This window comes from Aotus nancymaae, unplaced genomic scaffold (genome assembly GCF_030222135.1).
Source record: "Aotus nancymaae isolate 86718 unplaced genomic scaffold, 86718_ANA_hifiasm-v0.15.2.pri h1tg000032l_1, whole genome shotgun sequence".
In the NCBI taxonomy this organism is placed as follows: Eukaryota; Metazoa; Chordata; class Mammalia; order Primates; family Aotidae; genus Aotus; species Aotus nancymaae.
Window position 1 is genome coordinate 583,275 of NW_026988446.1, and position 25,843 is coordinate 609,117.

Genomic DNA, 25,843 nt, shown 5'->3' on the forward strand with positions numbered 1-25,843 from the left:
TTTGTATGTCCAGTAAGATCCACCTTAACTGTAAAGTATTATTTAAATATTCTCTTTTCCCTAATAAGGTTCTCAGGTATTGAAGACCTACAGAATGCAAAATCAAATGCACGGATAGTCAGTCACATACAATATTATTTTCTTCATGGGAGTAAATCACTCAAAATAAATATGAAAGATTACATAATAGGTTTATTTTTTAAAAAGTATATTTGCCACAGCTGGAAGCAATTACTAGTGTCATAATGTAAAGGTAACATGAATAAATGTTATAAAATTATGTAGATAATATATTTATTATATATTATATAATTTACAATATTTAATATAGATAATATATATAATCTATAATTTTATAATCTTTATTCATCTGTTACCTTTCATATATGTGTATGTGTGTGTACATATCTACCTATTCTCTCTCTCTCTTTCTATATGTAGGCATCTTTGATGTACCATACATTTCAGCTGTTCCTCACATTATTTATTATAACCTTTCCACAAAACAAATTCTGTGAATTTAGGCATCTTATCTTCATTTTTCAAGTATTTAAAGTAGTATTTAGAGATGTAAAGAATAACCTTCGCAAATACTGTTAGTGATGGAATTAGATTTGATCCTATGTAGCTGCTTCAAATTTCTAGTCATTTCAGTTTTATCCCAAGTTTAGTAATTATTTGCTAAATGCCTTCCTGTGTGTACATTATGTCATTCAACTTAAATTGTGTGATTATTCCTCTTCTGCAAAAGATCAAGCCTACATCAATTTTCAGACTAGTTTGGAGCATATGGAGTTTAGAGGGGATGTTCACTTTCTGTTCTCGTAGTCTGGTTTTCATCACAGTACATGACGGCAGAGTCAAGCAGCTGCAAAGCTGTAAAACTGGAAAAGCCAGTGTGAGCAGGAGGACATTTGCGATTCATGGCTTAAGTATGTCTTCCTATTTCATTAGGTAAAACAATGAAATTTGAATTAATAGTTAATAATTGAGAATAAAGAAATCCAACAGCCAAAATAAATCATTTTTCTCTTTCTGGAAAGTTTGTCTAGCTTTTTATGCCCAGGCCTTTCATCAGGAATTTTTATTTCTGACTCAGCCATTTATAGTCTCTCTTTTTCTCTTTACACCATCTCAAATCTGGCAATTTGTTTTTTACTTCATGCAGTTTCCCAAGTATGCATAAACTGTAATTGTGGCATTTCTTATTTTTCCAACATCTGTGTGACTTTTTTCATTACCTGGGCTTGCAGCGAGATGTCATGTTTTTGTGTGTTCTTCTGTCTGAGGCAGACACTGATGTCACATCCTGCCCAGTGTATCGATTTGGGTAGTCATCTTGGCTTATTTATTTTCCAACTTTTACTGCTGAAAAGCAATTAATAGTTAGTTGGCAATTATTCACATTTGGTAAGTTAAACTCAACTGTTTCTTCATATAACCTCAGGTAGCATGAATGCAATTGCGAAAGAGAGCCTGCTGTGGAAAAATGAAAATGCATTTCTACAGCTGTCTAAGTGACAAACACTATCAGTGAAACGTCGGGAGCATGACGGGTGCACGGCGGCATTGCACATGGGTGCCGGGTGGGATCAGAGGCATGCTCTGCTTCTTGTAGAGCATTAGAAATAAAAACTGATCAGAAAAACACATGAAACCCATCATTATGATACATTCATTTCCTCAAAAAAGTTCACTGAGTTCCTGTTTTATGACAGTGCTGCTAGCTACTGCTGTGCTTTTGTGATTAAAACACAAAAGATTTTAGAACATATAATTAAAGTTTAGTTGATGCTACAAACGACAGACCAACAAAGTCAACCATACAGTGTGATGTTGTGTAGTGACTGGTATTCTACACAAAAATAAAGGAGCAGAGACATCATCGGATTAAACAAAGGAATTAAGAAGGTACTCCAAGAGACTTTGCCAATTTCCAGGGCATGTATGATAAAGACTGATTTTGGAACTAATCTGGCCAGATTTTAACAGTAAGAACTATCCTATTAAGCTAGTTCCAGGCAAGTATTTGATTCATTTCATCAGATGAATGTGTTGAGAGCCTTTGACGCAGTTGTCGCTGTGTGAGGCAGTAGAGACAGAGTGATTCATCAGGTGCTGTCCCATCACCAGGTGGGCGACCAACTGTCCTGACATGCCCAGGTCTTAGGGGATCCCCAAGATGCCCTGAAAACTGGAAAAACTTTTGAGAGTATGTTCTTAATTCCTTTGTTTAATCCAGGTTTAAGTCCAGGGGAAGAAAAGTGCCAGCAGGACTGCCATGAGGTGTTTCCAACAGCAAGCACTGAACAAGCCGACTTGGCTCTAAGTTTAGTGTTCCATCCAGGAATTGTTTTGAAGGGAGACATTTGATTATTTATTGCATAGACTACAGCTCAGAATATTAAAAAGATTGTTTCATGGTAGTTACTAGAATAATGATTTTGTTTCTAAAAATGGAAAACTAGCATATTGTTAGGCAATGGAAGAGAATAATATCTTTTAGGATCCTGCGAACCTAGGACTATAAGTTTTAGGTCATGGGACACTGGATTTTGAGTTTAGCATCTTTTTCCATTGTTGTCCAGCAGCTTTCCTTATTAGATGCAGGACCTTACTTAATAACCAGAATTACATGAAGCATCACTCTGTTGGTTACATTATAGCTGGGAAAATATTGTTCCTGTGGCTACCAGGTGAGTCTAAGATTAGCGACTGACTTGGTTATTATTGACTTAAAGTATAACATTGAGAAGAACTTGAACAAATTTACAAGAGAAAACAAAAAACCCCATCAAAAAGTGGGCAAAGGATATGAACATACACTTCTCAAAAGACATTTAGCAGCCAAAAAACATATGAAAAAAGCTCAACATCACTGGTCATTAGAGAAATGCACATCAAAACCACAGTGAGATGCCATCTCACACCAGTTAAAATGGTGATCATTGAAAAGTCAGGAAACAGCAGATGCTGGAGAGGATGTGGAGAAATAGGAATGCTTTTACACTGTTGGTGGGACTGTAAATTAGTTCCACCATTGTGAAGACAGTGTGGTGATTCCTCAAGGATCTAGAACCAGAAATATCATTTGACCCAGCAATCCCATTACTGGGTATATACCCAAAGGATTATAAATTATTCTACTATAAACACATCTACACGTGTGTTTACTGCAGCACTGTTCATGATAGCAAAGACTTGGAACTAACCCAAATGCCCATCAATGATAGACTGGATAAAGAAAACGTGGCACATATACACCATGAAATACTATGCAGCCATAAGAAAGGATGAGTTTATGTCCTTTGCAGGGACATAGATGAAGCTGGAAACCATCATTCTCAGCAAACTAACACAGGAAGAGAAAACCAAACACCACATGTTCTCACTCATAAGTGGTAGCTGAACAATGAGAACACATGGACACAGGGAGGGGAACATCACACACCAGGGCCTGTCAGCGCTTGGAGGCTAAGGAAGGGAGAGCTTTATGAGAAATCCCTAATGCAGATGACGGGTTGATGTGTGCAGCAAACACCATGGAACATGTATGCCTATGTAACAAACTTCCTGTTCTGCACATGCATCCCAGAATGTTGTAAAGTATAATACTTTAAAAAAAAAAACTAATAAAAAAAAGAATGACACTGAGAAAAATTAATACAGAGTTTATTTGGGCCTAGGGTGAGATCTGCAGCCCAGAAACACTTCCTTGGGAAGTACCCTGGAGAACAAGAGACCCACGTTTTTAAGGAAAAGAAAAGGAGGAATCAGAAGAGGGGACAAATTCTAAAGTTCTTTGTCAGCAAGTCTTACTGGTTGCAGAAACAACATTGAACAGTGATTGACTATATATTATTTAACTATAGGCTATGTGGTATAGGGTATTGATAGATAATTCATGGGTAGTTCACACAAGTCAGTCTAGAGCCCACATAGCAAGCAGCTTCAACAAATGATTTCCTAGCTCAAGGAAGAGTGAGATGTGACTGCAGTCACATTTCCATGCTTCTTCGGACCTGATAATTTGAAGGAGGCTTGCATTCTTCAGCTAAAACATTTCTCTCTCATTCTAAAAGATACATTGCTGAAATTTGTAGAGTTAAAAAAAAAAAAAACTATCTTTTTTCACAGGAACTAATAATACAGTGTAGCAATTATAGGGCTCTGAATTTATTTTCTAAGTGTTACGAGTAGTGAACACTTTAAAACGCTTGTAGACAATCAGCAGAAGACCAATAGCAAATTCTCATAGACTCTGCTACCTCAGTCTCAACAATGTATAGGACAGCTGTATTTAGAGGGTTCTGTGTGTTCAGCACATAGCAGATTCTTAGTGTCACTCTCCTTTGCCCATTCCCTGTCTTAACTATTGAGGTCCTGAGAAGTTGTCTTTGTTAATGTTACATTGTTTGAGAGCTGCATATAGTATAACTCTAACAAGTTTATATTACTTCATTTTACATTTTAAGTTCACTCTTGCTTTTCCGATTTGTTATAGAACTGTCTATTCCCTGTGAAGCAGAGTTTACTTATGATAGGAAAACAACATTTCTATAGTAGCTTTCTAGATTAAAACCAACCCAAATCAATTCATTTTAATTATATTGCTATGACTCACCTTGTCTGACATTCTTCAGTTTGTATAGTAAGAGAAAAATCAGCTTTATAGTGACACCCTTCTCTGCTAACCTGCCATATAGTTATTTAAAACATGTAAGCATCAAATTGTGTTCCAATAGTCTGTCAGGCTATCAATAAGATTATGTCGCTGATCAATAGGCCCTGCATTAAACCAAAACTCTTTCTAAAATGAGAATCTCTTCCTTATCTGCCAAAATTCATGAGAAAGAAATTCCAGATAACACTTTATAGGATTAGTTCTGTACAGCTCCTACAGCTAGTCATTCCCTTTACGGTGAAATCAGAAAACAACTTCACCAGCTCTTGTGAAATATTTTCCTGTTTGCACATGTGGAGCTTAGATAAAACCTCTTTCTTTCCTATTACCTAGTTTCGGTGAAAACAGAACAAGACATTTTACACTTAATTCCCTCAGGTTCTACCGCTGGAAGACAGAATTCTGAGTGAATTGCTTTATTTTATATGCAGAACCTGTGTCACCAACCCTTAGATACTCCTCTTCCTCCTCTGATTGATCTCCAATCTCCAGGTCCAAGGGGGCCAAAACTTTTGTCACTTTACTTGACTTTGCTGATTTGAGGATCAACTCAGTTCTGAACTTAAATCAACCAACCCAATCAACTTTGCTGCATTCCGCTGCTACCCAGATCAGACTAAAGAGAGTGTATTTAATATTCCAGAACATGAGTTCAGAGCTGTAAAAGATGTTAAATTATGTTTATGAAAATTCTCTCATTTGTAAGTTAGAGAAATCAGGATTAAAGAAGTGCAGGAACCACTTACACAAGCTTGACTAAGTAATAGCAGAACTAGTCCCAGGGACAGCTTCCTGTCTACCGGCTAGTGATTTCCCAGGGGGAATGACTGGTGATTTGACTAAATTATGCTATGATAAAACACTTTCTTCTACTTGTTAGGTGGGGGGAGATAATTGATACGTGAAAATATTTATCCATTCAGTTATTCTACTAAAGTGAAAGCTGACTCTTAGGGATAGTGTGATGAAATGAGCATTTAGACTCAGAGAGAAGAGTCTAGTCTGACAGGTACGCCACTGATTAAGAAGTCGAGCTGGGAAAAGTACTTGAGATTTCAGCCTGTTCTAATCTTTATAACTGGACTAATCTGAGGGTCATTCTAAGAATTAAATAGAATGATGTTTGCCAAATGTTTACATAGTGTCTGTTGCAGAGGAAGGGCTTAATAAACTTTAGAATCTCTTATCCCCTCTAATCCATACATTGGTTAAATAGAAAAGTGCCCATTTTTTTGGTGTCATATTATTCTTTTTTTATCTTTTAAGACACTAGCTGTGCCGTATTTTATGTCCTAAATTAGAAATAATTGGTACTGTAAAATTAATGTCTGCATTCTTTATTTTTTCCTTTAATTTTTTAGAATTATTATGGTTATACATGAATGCATATATTCATGAGGTACAGGTGATATTTCTATATAGGCATACAATGTGTAATGAGCAAATCAGGCTTTTTGGGATATCTATTACCTCAAGCATTTATTACTTTTTTTTGTGTTAGGAGCATTACAATTCCACTCTTAGTTATTTTGAAATATTCAGTAAGTTATTCTTAACTGCAGTCACCCTATTATGTTACTAAATACTGAATCTCATTCATCTGAACTGTCTTTTGTACCCATTAACCATCTCCACTTTATCCCCTGCTCTGCTCTACTCATCCAAGCCTCTAGTAACAGTCATGCTACTATATTTATTAAATTTTTTATTTTTAATTTTAGCTCCCACATATGAGTAAGTACACTCAAAGTTTTTCTTTTTGTGCCTGGCTTATTTCATGTAATATAATGGATAATGAAAATGTAGTAGGTATACAGATTAGAAAACTATTCAACCAAAAAAAGAATGAAATCCTTTCACGTGCAACAACACGAACAGAACTGGAACTTTAAAGTAAAGATGCCTGATTTGTCTTGCACCCTTTGTCCTAGGAAAAGATGATGAGATGAGACTCAATAGATATTGGATGTGAATATGATGCAGTACAAAACTGGACAAAGCTATTCCAATGCTTTAGATATGGACAGAAACAGTTTTCCCAACACTATTGACTGAATAAAGAATCCTTTCCCCATTGCTTGTTTTTGTCAGATTTGTCAATGATCAGATGGTTGTAGATGTGTGGTGTTATTTCTTTTTCTTTTTTTTTTTCTTTTTTATTTTTTATTGCATTTTAGGTTTTGGGGTACATGTGAATAACATGCAAGGTTGTTGCACAGGTGCACACCTGGCAGTATGATTTGCTGCCTCCCTCCCCTTCACCTATATCTGGCATTTCTCTCCATGCTATCCCTCCCCAACTCCGCACCCCCCCACTATCCCCCCTCCCCTCCAACAGACCACCGTGTATAGTACTCCCCTCCCTGTGTCCATGTGTTCTCCTTGTTCAACACCCGCCTATGAGTGAGAACATGTGGTGTTTGATTTTGTGTTCTTGTGTCAGTTTGCTGAGAATGATGGTTTCCAGGTTCATCCATGTCCCTACGAAGGATGTGAACTCCTCCTTTTTAATGGCTACATAATATTCCATGGTGTATATGTGCCACATTTTTCCTGTCCAGTCTATCATCGATGGGCATTTGGGCTGGTTCCAGGTCTTTGCTATTGTAAACTGTGCTGCAATGAACATTCGTGTGCATGTGTCCTTATAGTAGAACGATTTATAATCCTTTGGATATATGCCCAGTAATGGGATTGCTGGGTCAAATGGAATTTCTATTTCTAGGTCCTTGAGGAATCGCCACACTGTTTTCCACAGTGGTTGAACTAATTTACACTCCCACCAACAGTGTAAAAGTGTTCCTATTTCTCCACATCCTCTCCAGCATCTGTTTTCTCCAGATTTTTTAATGATCGCCATTCTAACTGGCGTGAGATGGTATCTCAATGTAGTTTTGATTTGCATTTCTCTAATGACCAGTGATGATGAGCATTTTTTCATATGTTTGTTGGCCTCATGTATGTCTTCTTTTGTAAAGTATCTGTTCATATCCTTCGCCCATTTTTGAATGGGCTTGTTTGTTTTTTTCTTGTAAATCTTTTTTAGTTCATTGTAAATTCTGGATATCAGCCCTTTGTCAGACGGGTAGGCTGCAAAAATTTTTTCCCATTCTGTTGGTTGCCGATTCACTCTATTGACTGTTTCTTTTGCTGTGCAAAAGCTGTGGAGTTTGATTAGGTCCCATTTGTCTATTTTGGCTTTTGTTGCCAATGCTTTTGGTGTTTTGGTCATAAAGTCCTTGCCTACGCCTATGTCCTGAATGGTTTTGCCTAGGTTTCCTTCTAGTGTTTTTATGGTGTTACATCTTATGTTTAAATCTTTAATCCATCTGGAGTCAATTTTAGTGTAAGGTGTTAGGAAGGGGTCCAGTTTCTGCTTTCTGCATATGGCTAGCCAGTTTTCCCAACACCACTTATTGAACATGGAATCCTTTCCCCATTGATTGTTTTTTTCAGGTTTGTCAAAGATCAGGTGGTTGTAGATATGTTGTGTCACCTCCGACGTCTCTGTTCTGTTCCATTGGTCTATATCTCTGTTTTGGTACCAGCACCATTCTGTTTTGATTACTGTAGCCTTGTAGTATAGTTTGAAGTCCGGTAGTGTGATGCCTCCTGCTTTGTTCTTTTTGCTTAGAATTGACCTGGCTATGCGGGCTCTCTTTTGGTTCCATATGAAGTTTAAGGTGGTTTTTTCCAGTTCTGTGAAGAAGGTCATTGGTAGCTTGATGGGGATAGCGTTGAATCTGTAAATTACTTTGGGCAGTATGGCCATTTTCACGATATTAATTCTTCCTAACCATGAACATGGAATGTTTCTCCATCTGTTTGTGTCCTCTCTTATTTCGTTGAGCAGTGATTTGTAGTTCTCCTTGAAGAGGTCCTTTACGTTCCTTGTTAGTTGTATTCCTAGGTATTTTATTCTCTTTGTAGCAATTGTGAATGGCAGTTCATTCTTGATTTGGCTCTCTTTAAGTCTGTTATTGGTGTATAGGAATGCTTGTGATTTTTGCACATTGATTTTGTATCCTGAGACTTTGCTGAAGTTGCTTATCAGTTTCAGGAGATTTTGGGCTGAGGTGATAGGGTCTTCTAGATATACAATCATGTCGTCTGCAAATAGAGACAATTTGACTTCCTCCTTTCCTAATCGAATACCCTTTATTTCTTTTTCTTGCCTGATTGCTCTGGCTAGAACTTCCAGTACTATATTGAATAGGAGTGGTGAGAGAGGGCATCCTTGTCTAGTGCCAGATTTCAAAGGGAATGCTTCCAGTTTTTGCCCATTCAGTATGATATTGGCTGTCGGTTTGTCATAAATAGCTTTTATTATTTTGAGATACGTTCCATCGATACCTAGTTTATTGAGGGTTTTTAGCATAAAGGGCTGTTGAATTTTGTCGAAGGCCTTCTCTGCATCAATTGAGATAATCATGTGGTTTTTGTTTTTGGTTCTGTTTATGTGGTGAATTACATGTATAGACTTGCGTATATTGAACCAGCCTTGCATCCCCGGGATGAATCCTACTTGATCATGGTGGATAAGCTTTTTGATGTGCTGTTGTAATCGGCTTGCCAGTATTTTATTGAAGATTTTTGCATCTATGTTCATCATGGATATTGGCCTGTAGTTTTCTTTTCTTGTTGAGTCTCTGCCGGGTTTTGGTATTAGGATGATGTTGGTCTCATAAAATGATTTGGGAAGGATTCCCTCTTTTTGGATTATTTGGAATAGTTTCAGTAGGAATGGTACCAGTTCCTCTTTGTATGTCTGGTAGAATTCGGCTGTGAAACCATCTGGGCCTGGGCTTTTTTTGGGTGGTAGGCTCTTAATTGCTGCCTCGACTTCAGACCTTGTTATTGGTCTATTCAGGGTTTCGACTTCTTCCTGGTTTAGGCATGGGAGGAGACTACTGTCCAGGAATTTATCCATTTCTTCCAGGTTTTCTAATTTATGTGCATAGAGTTGTTTGTAATAATCTCTGATGATGGTTTGAATTTCTGTGGCATCTGTGGTGATATCCCCTTTATCATTTTTTATTGCATCTATTTGGTTATTCTCTCTTTTCTTTTTTATTAGTTTGGCTAGTGGTCTGTCTATTTTGTTGATCTTTTCAAAAAACCAGCTCCTGGATTTATTGATTTTTTTGTAGGGTTTTTCGTGTCTCTATCTCCTTCAATTCTGCTTTGATCTTAGTTATTTCTTGTCTTCTGCTAGGTTTTGAGTTTTTTTGATCTTGCTCCTCTAGCTCTTTCAATTTTGATGATAGGGTGTCAATTTTAGATCTCTCCTTTCTTCTCATGTGGGCACTTATTGCTATATATTTTCCTCTAGAGACTGCTTTAAATGTGTCCCAGAGATTCTGGTATGTGGTGTCTTCGTTCTCGTTGGTTTCGAAGAACATCTTTATTTCTGCCTTCATTTCAGTGTTTATCCAGTCAACATTCAGGAGCAAGTTGTTCAATTTCCATGAGACTGTGCGGTTCTGGGTTGGCTTCTGAATTCTGAGTTCTAACTTGATTGCACTGTGGTCTGAGAGACTGTTTGTTATGGTTTCCGTTCTTTTGCATTTGCTGAGGAGTGATTTACTTCCAATTATGTGGTCAATTTTAGAGTAGGTGTGATGTGGTGCTGAGAAGAATGTATATTCTGTGGATTTGGGCTGGAGAGTTCTGTAAATGTCTATTAGGTTTGTTTGTTCCAGGTCTGAGTTCAAGTCCCGGATATCCTTATTAATTTTCTGTCTCGTTGATCTGTCTAATATTGACAATGGTGTGTTGAAGTCTCCCAGTATTAATGTGTGGGAGTCTATGTCTCTTTGTAAGTCTTTAAGAACTTGCCTTATGTATCTGGGTGCTCCTGTATTAGGTGTATATATATTTAGGATCGTTAGCTCTTCTTGTTGTATTGATCCTTTTACCATTATGTAATGTCCTTCTTTGTCTCTTTTGATCTTTGTTGCTTTAAAGTCTATTTTATCAGAGATGAGAATTGCAACTCCTGCTTTTTTTTGCTCTCCATTTGCTTGGTAAATCTTCCTCCATCCCTTTATTTTGAGCCTTTGTGTATCCTTGCATGTGAGGTGGGTTTCCTGGATACAGCACACTGATGGGTTTTGGCTTTTTATCCAATTTGCCAGTCTGTGTCTTTTGATTGGGGCATTTAGTCCATTTACATTTAGGGTTAATATTGTTATGTGAGTTTGGTCCTGTCATTTTGATGCTAGCTGGCTGTTTTTCCCATTGGTTGATGCAGATTCTTCATTGTGTTGCTGCTCTTTACCATTTCGTGCGTTTTTGGAGTGGCTGGTGCTGGTTGTTTTTTTCTATGTGTAGTGTCTCCTTCAGGAGCTCTTGTAAAGCTGGTCTGGTGGTGATGAAATCTGTGAGTACTTGCTTGTTCACAAAGGATTTTATTTTTCCTTCACTTATGAAGCTTAGTTTGGCTGGATATGAAATTCTGGGTTGAAAGTTCTTTTCTTTAAGGATGTTGAATATCGGCCCCCACTCTCTTCTGGCCTGTAGGGTTTCTGCTGAGAGATCTGCTGTGAGTCTGATGGGTTTCCCTTTGTGGGTAACCCGACCTTTCTCTCTGGCTGCCCTTAGTATTTTCTCCTTCATTTCAACCCTGGTGAATCTGATGATTATGTGCCTTGGGGTTGCTCTTCTAGAGGAATATCTTTGTGGTGTTCTCTGTATTTCCTGGACTTGAATATTGGCCTGCCTTACTAGGTTGGGGAAGTTTTCCTGGATAATATCCTGAAGAGTATTTTCCAGCTTGGATGCATTCTCTTCGTCACATTCAGGTACACCTATCAAACGTAGATTAGGTCTTTTCACGTAGTCCCATATTTCTTGTTGACTCTGTTCATTCCTTTTTACCTTGTTTTCTCTAATCTTCCCTTCTCGTTTTATTTCATTGAGTTGATATTCAACTTCTGATATCCTTTCTTCTGCTTGGTCAATTCTGCTGTTGAAACTTGTACATGCTTCGCGAAGTTCTCGTGTTGTCTTTTTCAGCTCCATCAATTCATTCATATTCCTCTCTAAGTTGTCCATTCTCGTTAGCATTTCATCAAGTCTTTTTTCAAGGTTCTTAGTTTCTTTGCATTGGGTTAGAACATGTTCTTTTAGCTCACAGAAGTTTCTTATTATCCATTTTCTGAAAGCTGATTCTGTCATTTCATCACACTCATTCTTCGTCCAGTCTTGTTCCCGTGCTGGTGAGGAGTTATGCTGCCTTGTAGGGAGAGAGGTGTTCTGGTTTTGGGTGTTTTCATCCTTTTTTCGCTGGTTTCTTCCCATCTTTGTGGATTTATCCGCCTATTGACTTTGTAGTTGCTGTCTTTCTGATTTTGGTAATTTTAAGTCTGCAGCAGCTGAACTCATAAACCCCCTTTTCTTCTCCCCAGGTGTTCTGGCCCAGGGGTTTAGCACTTTATGCTTTTCAGCTGTGTTGCTACCGTTTTCCCTGCCCACAAGGTGGCAGTCTAGTCACACTCAGCCTGCAGAGGCTTCGCTGAGCTGCTGTGGGCTCCGCCCAGCTTCCGTGTGAGCTTCCCTGCAGTCCTGTGGGTGTAGTTAGAACTGCTTCCGCTATGCTGGCCCGCCCCTGTAGTGACGGAGTCTCTGTAGTGGCAGGTTGTCTTGGTTACGGAAAATTGCCCCGGAACTGCAGGGTGTTTCCCGATGGAGGACGCCCCTCCCCCACAGAGCTGGACCGTCTCGGGTTCAGCCGTGTTTCCAGAGGGGCCCTCTTTGTCTGGTAATCTCTTGGCTTGCCTCCTTGCCACAGCTCCCCTTGCTGGCCCAGAGGGGACACAGTCTCGTTCACTTTGTTCAAGGAGCCGCTGCTCCCCGCCCCCCGTGCAGGCCGAGCGGCTGCTCCGGTCCAACCAGCGGCGCTGGGAACCCGGGGAGCTTCTCCGCCTGTGAATCTCCTGGTCTGTGGGCAGTTAAAATCCGCTGCCCTGTGTGCCGCTGCGTCAGCCGAAGCAGCGGTTCTGAGATTCGTGGCGCTCCCTTGCCCGGGGGTCTCCTGGCTTGGCTCCCTGCTTCAGCTCCCCTTTCTGGCTCAGAGGGAACTCTGTCTCTCTCGCTCTGCATAAGAAGCCACTGCCCCCCGCTCCAGGGCATAGGCTGAGCGGCCACTCCGCTCAAACCAGCGGCGCTGGCGACCCGTGGGGCTTTTCCTCCTGTGAATCTCCTGGTCTGTGGGCAGTAAAAGTCCGTCTGGAAATGCGGCGTCCACTCACCCTCTGCGCCTTCTCTCGGAGCTGCAATCCCGACTTCCTCCTAAGCGGCCATCTTGGATCGATCTCCGTGTGGTGTTATTTCTGAGGCCTCTGTTCTGTTCCATTCATCTATGTGTCTGTTTTGGTACCAGTAGTATGTTGTGTTTGTTACTGTAGACTTGTAGTATAGTTTGAAGTCAGGTAGCATGATGCCTCCAGCTTTGTTCTTTTTGCTTAGGATTGTCTTGGCTATGTGGGCTTTTTGGTTCCATATTAAATTTAAAGTAGTTTTTCCAATTCTGTGAAGAAAGTCAATGGTAGCTTGATGGGGATAGCATTTGGGACATAGGCATGGGCAAAGACTTCAGCACTAAAACACCAACAGCAATGGCAACAAGCCAAAATAGACAGGTAGGATCTAATTAAACTAAAGAGCTTCCGCACAGCAAAAGAAACTATCATCAGAGTGAAAAGGTAACCTACAAAATGTGAGAAAATTTTTGCAATCTATCCATCTGAGAAAGGCTAATATCCAGAAACTACGAAGAACTTAAACAAATTTACAAGAAAAAGACAACCCCATATCAAAGGATATGAACAGATCACTTCTCAAAAGAAGACATTTATGCAGCCAACAATCATGTGAAAACAAGGTGATCATCACTGGTCATTAGAGAAATGCAAATCAAAACCACATTGAGATACCATCTCACGCCAGTTAGAATGGTGATCATTAAAAAGTCAGGAGACAGATGCTGGAGAGGACGTGGAAAAATAGTAATGCTTTTACACTGTTGGTGGGAGTGTAAATTAGTTCAACTATTGTTGAAGACAGTATGGGAATTCCTCAAGGATCTAGAACCAGAAATGCCATTTGACCCAGCAATCTCATTACTGGGTATATACCCAAAGGATTATAAATCATTCTGCTATAAAGACACATGCACACGTATGTCCACTGCAGCACTGTTCACAATAGCAAAGACTTGGAGCCAAACCAAATGCACATACCGGGGCCTGTTGGGGGGTAGGAGGCTAGGGGAGGTATAGCATTAGGAGAAATACCTAATGTAGATGATGGGTTGACAGGTGCAGCAAACAACCATGGCACGAGTATACTTATGTAACAAACCTATAGCTTCTACACACGTACCCCAGAACTTAAAGTATAATAAAAATAATTATCTCATAAATATGGTCAGTGGATAAATTATAATCACATACAGATTTTTTATTGTTCTGGTTGGTCTTTGATTGTTAACTTCTATGTTTTTCCGTGCTGCAATATGGTGCTCATTGCATTTACCTGGCAAACTCAAATCTAGGTAAACCCCATTCTCAGCCTGTTACCATGCCTGTAACATCCATACACAGCAATGAAATGTGACTGCAGGAAAGCTCAAGGCACAATGATGCATCTCACTTCGGATTTATGACAACACATCTCAGATTTATGACAACACGTCTCAGATTTACGAACACAAATCTCATGGCCCTTTTGCCAGGTCACGATATGTTCCTGTCCTCTGCAAACTTTCTCTAAAACCTAGTGATCCATGCCTCCTCCTCCTTTCCCCAAACCTCAATCCACTTCCACATCTCTTAGACTCCTCTGGGAAAAATAAGTACATCTGTTAAGAAACAGTCAATCAGATTTCAAACTTTTCTTCCACAAATTGTATTAGCCTCCCTCATTCTGTACCCATAAAGTCAGCCTTGTTTACTGTGACAGTGTATAAAGTGACCCTGCTCCTGCTTAAACCCACCCTCTACTTTTGCACAAGTCTCAGCTCCTCTCACTATTTCCTCCTTCCATTTCCATTTCCATCTTAATCTGCACAGAAACACAAATTCTTTAGAGGAAAAGTATGCTGTCAAGGATTCAATCATGCTCTTTAACAGAAAAATTGGAGGCTCTGACCAGAGATTGAGCATCTTTTTCTTCCTGCAGAGATGGAAGTTGCTCGTTATCAAGCTGGAGTGGTGGTGGGTATTACAGATAATGGGTTTCAGTAGGTGTGATCAATAAAATTAATCCAGGATGTAATGAATTACTCTGTGATGATGTCTCCGTGAAGCCTGGGGGCTTAGAATGAGTTGAGAGATTCTTTGCAATTTCTTAGGGACAATAAAGCTTTGGTTTAACCAATGTGATTTCTCCGAGAAGACTGTGAGACAGGTGATCTTGGTAGGGACACACTACCTAAGACAATATAGTACATGATTTTGTAAGTCTGGGAAGGCATGAGAAGGAAATAAACGAGGCAGGGTACAAGATCATTACTGTGGATAATGACCTGATGGTTAGACAGGGATTTGGGAAAAGTAAGATTATGAATGGTGTCTTTTTAAATGGAACTGTAAGGCCGGCTGCCTCGCTGAGAGCCAAATGGACACACTTATCTCTCTTCATGCTGGCTCCCCACACCCACTCCTATCTGGCCTCTCCATGCAGGCTCCACATGCCCACTAAAAAGCCCGCCAAAGATTTGTCCAACGGCAGTTTAACATTGACCTCCCCGGCCAGTCAGCCTACCAATGAAACTGTCTGCTCTTTGTTTCCCTAACAATCAATCAAACCTCCTTACCAATGAACCTGTCTGCTCTTTGTTTCCCTTAGCCCCGCCTGACTACCAGTGGCAGCTCACCCCATCGGCATCTTAACTTCCCCTGACCAATGAAACTGTCTGCTCTTTGTTTCCCTAACAATCAATCAAACCTCCTTACCAATGAAACTGTCTGCTCTGTTTCCCCAATGACCAATCAACTATCTCCACTCCTTATAAAACCCCACGCCCCGAGAAGCCCATTGCGACTTCTCTGGCCCCTTCCCGGACCACAGAACCTCGCCCAGGAGCTGAATAAATTGGATTCTCATTTTCTCACACTGGCCTCAGTTTCCTCATTTTGACTCAGCAATATACCTTATAGGAACCTAAAAGGGTCACAGTTGGAATGTGAATATATGGACACTAAGTGCTCGCTTCATGGTGGCATCACTTCATGAAAGGTCCCAATAATCTAGAGGAGGTGTTGACTCTTCCCAGGACATGCCAGCTTCTCTCTCCAGAGACCATGGTGTTTACTTCATGGACCCCTTTACAAATTAACTATGGTGGCTTTGATGGAGGCAATGCATGCACTCAACAACATGAACTTGGCCTCACCATGGCTAATTTGCCTAATGCCCAACCTCCATTAGGGAAAACCAAAGGTAAGTCTCTCATGCCCCACGATTCACCTCATTTAAGCCCTCCTCCCTTGCCCTCCCAAACTTATACGTACTATATTGTCTTAAATCATGTGTGCCATATCAGGGTCACCTGTCTCACAAAGTTTTCAGAAGAGTCACACTGGATAAAACAAAACTTTATAATCTCTAAGAAACTGTAAAGAATCTCTCAACTCATTCTAAACTCCCAGGCTTCATGGAGACACCATCACAGAGGAATCCATTACACCCTGGATTCTTTCACTGAAGAATTTTTGAATCCCATTATCTATAATACTCATCACCACTCCATCTGGAAAATAAGCACCTCCCATCTCTGCAGAAAGAGAAAGATGCTCAATCTCGCATCAGAACCTCCAATTTTTATATTAGTTTAAACAGCATGATTGAATCCTTGACAGCCATACTGTTGCTCTAGGGAATTTATGTTTTTGTGCAGATGAAGATGGGACTGGAAATGGGAAGAGGAGACGGTGAGAGGGGCTGAGGCTCGTGCAAAAGTAGAGGGTGGGTTTAAGCAGGAGCAGGGTCACTTCATAACTGTCACAGTACACAAGGCTGACTGGGTACAGAATGAGGGAGATTGATACAGATTGTGGAAGAAAAGTTTGAAATCTGATTGGCTGTTTTCTTAACAGATTAATTTTTCTCAGAGGAGTCTAAGAGACATGGAAGTGGGTTGAAGTTTGGGGAAAGGAGGAGGAGGCATGGATCACTAGCTTTTAGGAAAGTCTGCAAAGGATAAGAACATACTGTGACATGGAAAAAGGGCCACGAGATTTGTGTTCGTAAATCCGAGATGTGTTGTTATAAATCCGAGGTGAGATGCATTATGGTGTCTTGAGCTTTCCTGCAGTCATGTTTCATTGTTGTGTATGGATGTTACAGGCATGGTAACAGGCTGAGAATGGAGTTTACCTGGATTTGAGTTTTGCCAAGTAAATGCAAAGAGCACCACATTGCAGCAGGGAAAAACACAGAAGTAACGAATCAAAGACCAAGAAGAACAATAAAAAATTTGTATGTGATAATAACTTATCCACTGTCCATATTTAAAGCATTGGAATAGTTTTGTTCAGTTTTGTACTTCATCTTATTTGAATCCAACATTTACTGAGTCTGATCTCACCATCTTTTCCTAGGACAGAGGCTGCCAAGACAAATCAGGTATCCAGTATTATTTTAGTTCCAGTGCCATCCATGTTGTTGCAAATAAAAGGATTTCATCCTTTGTTTATGGTTGAATAGTATTTTATTCTGTATATCTACAGAATCTATCTCCTTCGACCTTGAGATTACTTGATCTGACAGTCTTAGGCAGGAAATTACCCCCATTTATTTACTCTATGTCCCAGTGATGTCTGGAATTTATTCCCAAGCACATATTGGGCATTGTGCATAACGTGCATATACCATGCCTGATTCTTCTATGTTTCTGAAGATTTATGAGCCACTAGATTTTTAAAGCTGAGATTAAGTCCCAAATGTCAACTTGGCCTCCATCCAGTTTCTGTGATCCCTGTATACATCTTTATATTCTCCTGCAATGCTGTAAGTAATGAAGAAGTATTCAGTGATTGATAACATATTTAGTCTGTAATGTAATTGCCTATTTTCTCCAGATTTTAAAAGCAAGTAAAAAAATTAGTAGTGGTGGTTGAGGTAAATCTTAGAAAGGGAAGTTACTTGTCACTTCTATAGAAACATGAGAGGTCACTGCCACCTCACTCACTTTATATCCTATGTGAGATTTTTGCCAGGTCTAGGAAACAAACTGATATAAGATGGATTAATGAGGAAAAGCATGTAAGTTTTATTCATTTCACATGTACATGGGAATCTTCACAAGGGTGTGAAGTCCAAATAAATGGTGAAAGGAAGATGTTTTTATACTTTTAGACAAAAAATGATGTTATAGGAAACATTACAAAAAAAAGAGAAACTGGCTCGAAGCCATACATTCTAGGGGAGTCACTAGGAAGTAAATGGGGGTGTAAAACTATTGGAGAATAAAAGTTAATTCTGGAAGTTTATTTATTCAGGTACCCTGCATCCCTCCAATTCCCAGGCTCTGGTGATAATGGCTGTTGTCTATTCTGATACAGGGAGGGTACCAGAAGAGAATCAGAATGTACCAGATTCCTGAAGGAATCTTTATAGCTTGCTGCATGCAGAAAAAAGACAGGTCAGGTAACCTTTTTCTCCAATGTCAACCAAAATTTCTCCAACGTTTTCAGCTCAAACTAATAAATATGCCAACTCAGCATATTTGTGGATGACATGTCATTCACTCCTTCACTTTAATTATTTCACTATCGAACCACAGCTTGTTGTGATGAGAAAGATGCTCATCCTCCAGCCAGAATACTCATGTCCCTTTCTATAAATCAAACTTTGCTAATTTAATACATAAGAAATTTCTAAATGCACACAGTGTATGTTGTGAAATCCAAATAGATACCATGTGCTATAAAATTTGCATCTTCCAGTCTAAGGACATGAAACAATTAAAGAATGTCTGTGAAGTGTAAGACAGTAACTACAGCATAACATCTGGGTGGAAAGAATAATGGCTAAAATGAGGCACAATGAACAGTGAGCCAAGGACTCAGTGAGGTAATGAATTTGTTAGTTTCTCCACCAAGAGGAATTATTGTCCAACTTTCAAAAGTATCTGGAGTACATTCTCATTAACGATGTAGCAAAGGACAGATTTGGATAATTTGACTTATTTTCATGTTTTTCTTCTTAACGACCTTAAGGGGAAAGGCGTGGCCTCTGAGTGCATACACCTTGTCAGAGGGGACCAGCTTATTGCTTTCCTGAGCCAGAGCCTACTGGGGCAAAAGAAACTTTTAAAAGTCATTTCTGACAGCCTTGAAATGCTCAGTATTCACTGATGACCTCTTTATCTCCATTCCCAGAGTCGCTGGCATGAAAAATAGGATTACTCTTGCCTATACAAGAATATCAGTATAAGGGACTTCAGTGATGCCATTTACAGTTTTGGTCCACTGGTAGTGACTACACAAGTGTGCTCAGGCAACACCCACATGGGGCAATTGGACCGGCCTTCTCATGTGCGTACGCACGCACACACACACACAGGCACGCACACACACACACACATCTTGTAATACTTTATAGTACCACAGGACCCCAAGGAGTGTCTGTGGTCTGACTGGGCTCAGATTTGTGGTAAGGACAGAAGCAGCAGCACAGGTGGCAGTAGGTACAAGTGTCCCTAACTGGGAAGAGAGGAGGTGCTCGCCCTGGCAGCAGTAAGTGACTGGTGATCAGAGTCATCATTTCCCACTTTCCCAGAGCCCATCTCTGTTGTATTCATGGAATATGACCTATCTGACTGAATTCAGGACAGGAAATGCCAGGAAGCTTAGGCAGTAAACTTTGTTAGCAAATCATTACAAAATAAAAATACACACTGCTCATTGCAATAAAGCACAAAAAGCACTTACTCTGATTCATAAAATAAGTTCAAAATTTATCTTTTAACTGGTACAACATTGCAAAACAAATATCCGCAGGCTTAGAAATAGAAATGATATTTAAAGAGCACTGAAAGAATTTTAGCTATGTAATACTTTACTGTTAACTGTAGTCATGGAATAGAACACCAGAATTTATTTATACAAATCACTGATGAAATAAAATGAAGAGGAATACAAAGGGAAAGACATCCAATGCTCATGGATTGGAAGAATTAATATTATTTAAATGACCAAACTACAGATTCAATAAAATGTGTATCAAAATACGAATGACATTCTGCATATAAATAGTAAAAATGATTCTAAGATTTGTATGGATCTATAAAAGATCCCAAATAGCCAAAGCAATCCTGAACAAACAGAACAAAACTGGAGGCATAACAGTAACAGACTTCAAACTATACTATGAAGATATAGTAACCAAAACAGAATGGTGCTGGCATAAAAACAGACATACAGAACAATGAAACAGAACAGAGAACCTAGAAATAAACTGACATATCTACAGCTGATTTAAATTTATTTTTATTTTTAATTACTACTGATACAGAATAGTAATATATAATTATGGAGTATATGTGATGTTATGATAAAGGCATACAATGTGAAATGATCAAATCAGGGTAACTGGGGTAAACATCAACACATTTTCAGTTATTTTTTAATATATAGAATAAATTCTGAAATAAATTATTGTTTACTATAATCACTCTACTGTACTATTCTTTGGCTCTTATTGATTCTATCTAATTAAACTTTGGCAACAATTAATCATCCCCACTTTATCCCCCCTCCCCCATACTCTTCCTACCTTCTGGAGACCATCAGTCTATCATCTTTTTCTATTGGTTCAATTTTTTAAAAATTTAGTTCTCACATAAGAGTAAGAACAAGCAAACCTTGCCTTTCTGTGCCTAATACAGTCAACTGATACTTCATAACAGTGCCAAGAACATTCACTGGGAAAATGACAATATATATGGTGTTCTTCAATATATGGTGCTGGGAAAACTGGATATTCACATGCAGAAAAATGAAACTAAACACATAATTCTCCCATTATACCAAAATCAACTAAAAATGGGTCAAAGATCTAAACTTAATCATTCTTAATTATACTTGGCACCTTGCAGTACTTGTTGATCTAAAATATAACTGATGTTTAATCATTTCCCTGGGATTCATTTCCCTACAAAAAGCATAAACTTGTTATAGGCCATCCAGGGTGGTATCAGGACTTAAGAATCCCTGATGAGCCCTCTGCAAAATCCCTGTAATACTAAGTTCCCTAAATCGAAAGTAAGAGTAACTGGTATGTTAAGTGTCTAAGGTAAGAAAAATAAGACATCTTACAGCTTCCAATTAGATCCACAAAGTCAAGAACCTTTTTTTTTTTTTAGACATTAACAAAAAAGTATTTCTTTTTCTTGCCTGATTGCTCTGGCTAGAACTTCCAATACGATATTGAATAGGAGTGGTGAGAGAGGGCATCCTTGTCTAGTGCTAGATTTCAAAGGGAATGCTTCCAGTTTTTGCTCATTCAGTATGATATTGGCTGTGGTTTTGTCATAAACAGCTTTTATTATTTTGAGATATGTTCCATCAATATCTAGTTTATTGAGAGTTTTTAGCATAAAGGGCTGCTGAATTTTGTCAAAGGCCTTCTCTGCATCTATTGAGATAATCATGTGGTTTTTGTCTTTGATTCTGTTTATGTGGTGAATTACATTTACAGACTTGCATATGCTGAACCAGCCTTGAATCCCTGGGATGAAGCCAACTTGATCATGATGGATAAGCTTTTTGATTTGCTGTTGCAATCAGTTTGCCAGTATTTTATTGAAGATTTTTGCATCTATGTTCATCATGGATACTGATCTGAAGTTTTCTTTTCTTGTTGAGTCTCTGCCGGGTTTTGGTATCAGGATGATGTTGGTCTCATAAAATGATCTGGGAAGGATTCCCTCTTCCTGGATTGTTTGGAATAGTTTCAGAAGGAGTGGTACCAGCTCTTCTTTGTACGTCTGGTAGAATTCGGCTGTGAACCCATCTGAACCTGGACTTTTTTTGGTGGGTAGGCTATTAATTGCTGCCTCAACTTCAGCCCCTGTTATTGGTCTATTCAGGGTTTCGACTTCTTCCTGGTTTAGGCTTGGGAGGAGGCAAGTGTCCAGGAATTTATCCATTTCTTCCAGGTTTACTGGTTTATGTTCATAGAGTTATTTGTAGTAATCTCTGATGGTGGTTTCTATTTCTGTGGAATCTGTGGTGATATCCCCTTTATTGTTTTTTATTGCATCTATTTGATTATTCTCTCTTTTATTTTTATTAATCTGGCTAGTGGTCTATTTTGTTGACCTTTTCAAAAAACCACCTCCTGGATTTATTGATTTTTTGAAGGGTTTTTTTGTGTCTCTATCTCCTTCAGTTGTATTCAATTATGAAAGGAGGAAGTCAAATTGTCTCTATTTAAAGATGACATGATTGTATATTTAGAAGACTCTGTCATCTCAGCCCAAAATCTCCTGAAACTGATAAGCAACTTCAGCAAATTCTCAGGATACAAAATCAATATGCAAAAATCACAAGCATTCTTATACACCAATAACAGACTTAAAGACAGCCAAATCAAGAATGAACTGCCATTCATAATTGCTACAAAGAGAATAAAATATCTAGGAATACAACTAACAAAGAATGTAAAGGACCTCTTCACGGAGAACTACAAACCACTGCCCAATGAAATAAGAGAGGACAAAAACAGATGGAGAAACACTCCATGCTCATGGTTAGGAAGAATCAATATCATGAAAATGGTCATGCTGTCCAAAGTAATTTATAGATTCAACGCTATCCCCATCAAGCTACCAATGACCTTTTTCACAGAACTGGAAAAAAACACCTTAAACTCCATATGGAACCAAAAGAGAGCCCGCATAGCCAAGTCAATTATAAGCAAAAAGAACTAAGCTGGAGGCATCACACTACCTGACTTCAAACTATACTACAAGGCTACAGTAATCAAAACAGCATGGTACTGGTACCAAAACAGAGATATAGACCAATGGAACAGAACAGAGGCCTCAGAGGCAATGCCACACATCTACAACATATCTGACAAATACTGCTGATCTTTGACAAACCTGACAAAAACAAGCAATGGGGAAAGGATTCCCTGTTTAACAAATGGTGTTGGGAAAACTGGCTAGCCATGTGCAGAAAGCAGAAACTGGACCCTTTCCTGACACCTTACACTAAAATTAACTCTGAATGGATTAAAGACTTAAACGTAAAACCTAACACCATAAAAACCCTAGAAGAAAACCTAGGCAAAACCATTCAGGACATAGGCATAGGCAAGGACTTCATGACTAAAACATCAAAAGCATTGGCAATAAAAGCCAAAATAGACAAATGGGACCTAATTAAACTCCACAGCTTCCGCACAGCAAAAGAAATAATCATTAGAGTAAATCGGCAACCAACAGAATGGGAAAAAATTTTTCCAATCTACCCATCTGACAAAGGGCTAATATCCAGAATCTACAAAGAACTAAAACAGATTTACCAGAAAAAAACAAGCCCATTCAAAAGTTGGCAAAGGATATGAACAGACATTTTAGAAAAGAAAACATATATGAGATCAAAAAACATATGAAAAAAATGCTCATTATCACTGGTCATTAGAGAAATGCAAAACAAAACTACGTCGAGATACCATCTCACGCCAGTTAGAATGGCAATCATTAAAAAATCTGGAGACAACAGATGCTGGAGAGGATGTGGAGAAATAGGAACTCTTTTACACTGTTTGGTGGGAGTGTAAATTAGTTCAACCATTGTGGAAGACAGTGTGGCGATTCCTCAAGGACCTAGAAATAGAAATTCCATTTGACTCAGCAATCCCCTTACTGGGTATATATCCAAAGGATTATAAATCATTCTATTATAAGGACACATGCACATGAATGTTCACTGCAGCACTGTTTACAATAGCAAAGACTTGGAACCAACCCAAATGCCCATCAATGACAGACTGGACAGGGAAAATGTGGCACATATACACCATGGAATACTATGCAGCCATAAAAAACAATGAGTTTGTGTCCCTTGTAGGGACATGGATGAAACTGGGAACCATCATTCTCAGCAAACTGACACAAGAACAGAAAATCAAACACCGCATGTTCTCACTCATAGGTGGGTGTTGTACAATGAGAACACATGGATATAGGGAGGGGAGTATCACACACTGGGGTCTGTGGAGGGGGGAACTAGGGTAGGGACAGTGGGGGGTGGGAAGTTGGGGAGGGATAACATGGGGAGAAATGCCAGATATAGGTGATGGGGAGGAAGGCAGCAAACCACATTGCCATGTATATACCTGTGCAACAATCTTGCATGTTCTTCGCATGTACCCCAAAACCTAAAACACAATAAAAAATATATATATAATAAATAAATAAGTCAATTCAAATTACTGGAAAATAAATTGACAATAATAAAATTGTTATGCTGAGTGCCAACTTCAGTTAGGTAATTTTCATTTTCATTTTTGATGACCAAACATAAACATTCTCATTGACAACATATTAGCAAAAGTATGCTCTTTCAAAATTTATGGGGAAAATGCCATGAATAAAAATGGTTTTTCAGAATTATAGATATATATTTGTAAAAACAATTTTGCCCAGACATCAGTGATTTTCTTCTTCCCTTGATTACTTTTAGTTCTTGCACTCTAGGAATGAAATAATATTTCAAATACTATACATTGCTGAATGGATCTGAGTCCTGGGACCTTACGCAGAAAGTGTTTCTATATTTTCACCGAGCAGATTCTCTGACTCACTCACTTCAGGGCCCCATCACCTCCTTGTTTCTCAGGCTGTAGATGATGGGGTTGAGCATTGGGTAAGGATGGTGTAGAAGACAGCAAGAACCTTGTCCTCTGTTGGAGATCGCAGGGATCTTGGACATAGATAGGTGTAGACAAAAGGCGCATAGTAGAAAGTTATACAGTGAGGTGGGAGCTGCAGGTCATGTAGGCCTTCTTCCTCCCCTCTGCAGAGTGCATGCGGTAGACAGCAGAGAATCCAGCCATAGGAGCATGCAATACCAATGAAGGGAAACAGGAGAAAGATGGTGCTCAAAAACACTGCGCCCTCATAGACTCAGGTGTCCATGCAGGCCAGAGTCACCATGGCTGGGACATCACAGAAGTGATTGATGGCCCTGGATTGGCAATAAGGGATACGGAGTATATACACAGTGTGAGCACAAGCATTGATTGAGCCTATGATCCAAGATCCAGTAATCATCAGCACACACACTCTTTTGCTCATGCAGATGAGATAGTGGAGAGGAAAGCAAATAGCAATGTAACGATCATAGACCATAGGTGTAAAAGTAGTGCCTTTGCACCTCCTAACGCCAAGAAGAAGAAGCTCTGAATCCCACACCCAAAGAAGGAGATACTTGTTTCCATACCGAAAATCAGATGCCATCTTAGGAACAATGGTGGAGATGTACTTTAGGTCAATGAGGGAGAGCTGACTAAGTAGGAAATACATGGGTGTGTGGAGATGGGGGTCCAATAAGATGAGAATAATTATGGATAGCTTTCCAATTAGAGCCATTAGGAAAATGAGAACAATGAGAATGAAGAGGAAAAGGCCACTTCTTGATGGTGGGAACAACCCCAACAAGACAAAAATCAGTTGATGTTTGATGATAATTTTCCATGGTGCATTCCTATGATCCTTCCTGAAGCGAGACACAAGGGTAAGTGAAGCACAGTAGTTCCCCCTCATCCACAGGGGATACATTCCAAGACCCCCAGTGGATGCCTGAAACTGAGGATAATACTGACTCTTATATACACTATTTCTTTGGATTTTGTGATGTATTTATGATGAAGTTCAATTTATAAATTAGGCAAGATTAACAAAAATAATAAAATAGAACAATTATAAAAATAAACTATAATAAAATTAGGTAAACATGGTATCTTTTTCTCTCAAACTATCTTATTTTACCCTAACCCTCGTTTTGTGATGATGAAGTATTTTGTGACATGATAAAAATGCCGACTTTACAAAATGCCTACGTGATGGGAAAAAATGAGGTGAATCATGTAGGCACTGTGATGCAGTGTTAGGCTACTATTGACCAATCTTAAACTTAT

General features: G+C 39.1%; 1 protein-coding gene and 1 pseudogene across 1 annotated transcript in view; both read right to left on the bottom strand.

The window, feature by feature from the left end:
* Positions 1 to 25,843, bottom strand: part of LOC105731112 (olfactory receptor 2L13-like) — a 30,549-nt gene that overhangs the window by 2,327 nt on the left and 2,379 nt on the right. Inside the window, exons 2-3 of the mRNA XM_012472722.3 lie at positions 24,041 to 24,082; positions 1,242 to 1,368 (exon numbers count right to left, since the gene is read on the bottom strand). The gene's annotated coding sequence lies outside the window, so the exon portion shown is untranslated. The remainder of the gene's footprint in view (positions 1 to 1,241; positions 1,369 to 24,040; positions 24,083 to 25,843) is intronic.
* Positions 24,476 to 25,401, bottom strand: LOC105731115 (olfactory receptor 2L8-like; annotated as a pseudogene).